This window comes from Syngnathus floridae, unplaced genomic scaffold, assembly GCF_059516105.1.
Source record: "Syngnathus floridae isolate MCC-2025c unplaced genomic scaffold, RoL_Sflo_1.0 HiC_scaffold_51, whole genome shotgun sequence".
Lineage (NCBI taxonomy): Eukaryota > Metazoa > Chordata > Actinopteri > Syngnathiformes > Syngnathidae > Syngnathus > Syngnathus floridae.
Window position 1 is genome coordinate 326,768 of NW_028284080.1, and position 4,701 is coordinate 331,468.

Consider the following 4,701-nt stretch of genomic DNA (forward strand, 5'->3'; position numbering starts at 1 on the left):
ACTTCCTGCGGAGGATGAGGAGAGCCCACCTGCCCCCACCCATCATGAGGACGTTCTACAGGAGCACCATAGAGAGCATTCTGACAAGCTGTCTCTCTGTGTGGTGTGGAGGCTGCACCGCCTCCGATTGGAAGAACGTGAGGAGAGTGGTGAGGACAGCAGAGAGGATCATAGGGGCTCCTCTTCCCTCCATTCAGGACATTTCATCTCAGCGCTGCATGTCCCGTGCCCGTAACATCATCAATGACCCATCACACCCCCACCATGGACTGTTCTCCCTGCTGCCCTCTGGGAAGAGGTTTGCAGCATCCGCTGCAGGTCCACCAGGTTCTGCAACAGCTTTTTCCCTGCTGTCATCAGACTGTTGAACACTAGAACTGTTGAGCTCTAAACTGAACTCTGCATCACACATTCACAGAACTGTACTTTATGACACTACGGACCTCTATCTTGCACTATCTCGCACTACCAACTTTACTGAACTTGTATAAACCCTTTAAATAGAAGTTTAATACATGGTTTAGCATTCCTCTGCACACTCTTGAATACTGTTTTGCCTACTTGCACTATTGCATAATTATCACTGCTGCACTTTATACTTATTTTTAATATATATATATATATATAGTATATATGTATATATATATATTTTCATAGGATATGTTACTTCTATTCAACTGCAATATCACTACTTTGTTGTAAGACGTATGCAACGGAATTTCGTTTTGTATGCACCATGTGCAGACAAGATGACAATAAAGTTTGTCTAAGTCTAAGTCATGTCAGGTCAGCTGTCTGGAGAGAGAGAGAAGTCAGGACCTGCGGGCGGAGCACCACCGTGCCACCGCCGCCATGACGGAACTCAAAAGCAAACTCCATGAGGAGAAGCAGAAAGAGTTAGCCATTACCAGGGAGACATTACTGCGGCAGCATGAAATGGAGCTGATGAGAGTGATCAAAATCAAAGATGGAGAGATCCAGCGACTGAATGCCTTGGTCCTCAGCCTGAGGGACGGCTCCATGGACAAGGTGATCCGCTCTATCCGTGTCTGACTATCCGCACGCCACGTCGGGCTTCGATGCGGCCGCTACCGTATTGTGTAGCTTGTCCCCAGTAAGCGTCGCGGCGCTCCGTTGCGGTCTCAACGGCCCGGTGTGGCGCAATGTCTGCTCAGGTGAGGAGGGGGGGCGCTTTGCTGGCGGAGGTGGAGGAGACGCGGCGGTGTCGGGAGACCGAGCGGTGTCGCCTCCACCAGGAGCGCGGAAGAAGCCCTGGCAGCGGCCCAGCAGGCCTGGCAGTCCCGAGCGGCCGAGCTCCGATCGGCTCATCACCAGCATCGGGAGGAGCTGAGCCGAACCAAGAGAGACTGCGAGAGGGAGATCCGCCGACTGGTAGGACTGATCAGATGCGCGGTGCGTGGCTATGTTCCCAATTTCGTTGTATACCTGCAGTGCAATGACACCTAAGGCATTCTATTCTATTCTATTTCACAAGAAGAAAATGTCCGGTTGCTCGCTTCGCTTTTGTCACAGCAAAGGTGTTCTAGTCGATTCAAGAAAAAAATTGGCCGGTTGCTCTCTTTGTTTTTGTCACAATTCTGGCAAATGAGTTTGCCCGCCTGCCTGAGCGCTCCCCGTTTGTACATCCAGACGGATGAGATCAAGCTGAAAGACAGAGCGGTTAGTGTTTTGGATGAAGCCCTGGGGCCGGCCACGTCCACCGCCTTCAGCTGCAGACTCAGGCTGCCGAGCAGCAGATCGCTGCCCTGAGGGATTCCCAAAGGGCGGGCCTAAACTACCCTGGAAGTGGGGTCAACGCCGCTACTAGCAATCCTCTTCATTGCGTAAGCCACCTCATCACACACTTGCAGTACGCATGACTTAGTTCGTTGCTGGAGGAAGGTAGCACAAAAACAGTTTTGAACTTTGAACGAGTGCTTGTGTGTGTGTGTTGCGGGGCGTTTTCAGTCTCAGGAGGATCGGGACACGCGACGGTTTCATCTGAAAATCGCTGAGCTCAGCGCAGTCATCAGGAAACTGGAGGATCGAAACGCCCTGCTTTCTGAAGAGCGCAATGAACTGGTAATTTATTGACGGCACGCTTGAAGGTTTGCGCTACGTTTGATGCGCGCCATCCAGCGAGGCACCCATTGCGCTTGCTTATTAGTTGAGCGGCGCGGCGAGTCGGTTGCCTGGTAGATGTCTTTTATTGGGAGCCAAAGCCACGATTCCGTTCAAACCGATGCAAAAGGAATGGATACGTTCTGGCCCGCGTGTTGTGCGTCTTTCACATCCCGCACTTCATGCTTGCAGCTAAAGCGACTGAGAGAAACAGAAAGCCAGTTTCTGCCACTCCTGTACAAAAACAAACGCCTGAGCAGGAAGAATGAAGAACTCTCGCTGGTGCTGTGTCGCCTTGAAAACAAAGTGCGCTTTGTCACCCAGGAGAACGAGGAGATGGCAAGCTTGGTAAGTCGACGCGGACAACGGCGGCGTGCCAACAGAGTCCACTGCATTTGTGTTCCACAGAGAAGGCCTAGTTCGCTCAATGACCTGGACCGCGGTTGCGGCCAGCAGGACGGTGAAATGGAGTTCCTTCAAGTTGTGGAGCAGCGGCACATCATCGACGACTTGTCCAAGGTCTTCAGGCAGGCGACTCGGTGCACGTACGGCAGCGCCGCGCTCGCTCGCTGTCGCCAGGAAACCTTTTCCGTCCAAAGCTTGGCCGGCGGCCGCCATCCAAAAAATTGGCCCCTTAAATTCCGACCTTTCAAGCAGGAGCATTGTGCGCACGCGTTTGAACACGCTTTAGACTTGTTTTGCCATTTTCAGCAGCTCAAAGCTCCCGTTTTGTCAGCGCCTTTGCCACTCGCTGTGCGCTGAAAACGACGGACTTGCCCGGCTGCTCAGCCCGTCAACCATGAGCCGCGAGCGCGACGTCATTGTCCGTAGGCAGCTAGTGGCAAAATGCACCCTGTTAGAGTTGCGCTCGCTCCAACTTATTTTGCAAGAACCACACGGGAGACAAGTAAGTTCTTTTGGACACCTGCAGGTGGAGAGTCCATCCGTTGTACGAATGAAGTCTGACTCTCGGCTCCTGCACGAGCATTTTAATTAAGAGAAACAGGGTGGGTGTAAGAGTGGATTGAATAGAGGAAGCCCTTGACCTCTAGTCAAAACATAGCAAGGGGTGTTTTACGACTTTGTGTAGGAAGGGATAAGCGATAGGGATAAATAAGGGATAAATAATATTATTTATTACAGGTCGCAGTCAAAGTCAAAGCAACACAATGATACGATAAAGATAATCTGGAAAACCCTGACACACCCTGTAGTTGTCACTTTTGGAAAAGACGAGCGTCCCTCCAATCATCGCCGGTGACGTGTTTTTCAGGCTCTGGAGACAGGAGCTCATGTCAGAAATGTCATTGTGAGTCGCGTTTGTTTCTGCGCCGGAGCCGTTCGTTCCCTTTGCATCCAAAGAATCTCAAAGGCGGATTATTTGTGTCGACAGGAGAGAGATTTGCTGCTACGATACCGACGTCGAGAATCTCTGAGGAGGAACAAAGCGTGAGGTCCTGCAAGGTGAGTCTGTTTGTTTGCGGCTGCTTGGTGTTGCGCAAGATGAAATGGCCTTTTTCTCGCTATCGTTCCTCTCGTCGATTCATCGTGAGGTGTCGCTTCAGTTTGTTCAGAGAGATGTTTGCTTCCGCGCCCGCAGGTCATCGAAACATTTTACGGCTACGACGAAGACGTGTTGGTGGACTCGGACGGATCGTCCTTGTCTTTTCACACCGACAGAACCCCCGACACGGAACCCGAAGAGGTAGCCCGCCATTTCTGCCAGCGTATTGGCACCAAACATTCCTCTTCAGCCTGGAATCGGACTCGTCTTTGCGTCGCGGGTGCTTTGTCGCCGGTCTGACTGATTCTGGTACTAGTGCTGTGTTGCATTGGTGTGTGCATGAAGAGGCGGAGCTTCGCTACCGCCAGCTGACGCAAGAATATCAAGCGCTGCAACGAGCCTACGCTCTGCTAGCCCAGACCAGCGAAAGGGGACTACGACGCCGAGAAGGAGATCAAGGTGGCGCCCCTTCCCGCAACCCCCGGCCGGGTCGCAGCCTCCCCGTTCTCACCCAGCCTCGGGTGTTCTCTGGTCTGAAAGGAGGAGGAGGAGCCTCCCTCCTCCTCCTTTCAGACCAGAGAAAAGCTGATGGTAGAAATGGGTCACTATCAAAGCAGAGTAGCAGATCTGGAGTCAGCGCTGAAGCAACAAGGACAGGTAAGCTCATCAATGAGCACACCTTTTTCTCAGACAAAATAGCTACATTCTTCAGTCACTCATCCGTCTGGCATTACTGGACCAACCCCCCCCCCCCCCCCCCCCCGAACGTGGCTGGGAAAATGCGGAGAAAAGCAAATGTCATTTTCCAGTCAACCAAAGAATTTGTGGATGAAAATGACACAACATTCCAAAGCTGTCCACGCGTTTGTCTCTTCTAGAATGTCAAGTGGGTGGAGGAGAAGCAGCTGCTGCGTCAGAGCAATCAGCAGTTGGCCGAAAAGGTGACGGAAAGAAAGGCGCTGGGCGGAGTCGCTTGGCGTCACACCTGTCGGGAAGCCCCGCAGATGAGGTCTGACTGTCTTTTCAGGTCAGGCGGATGGAGGCGGAAGAAGCGCGTCTGAAAGAGCACATCCAGG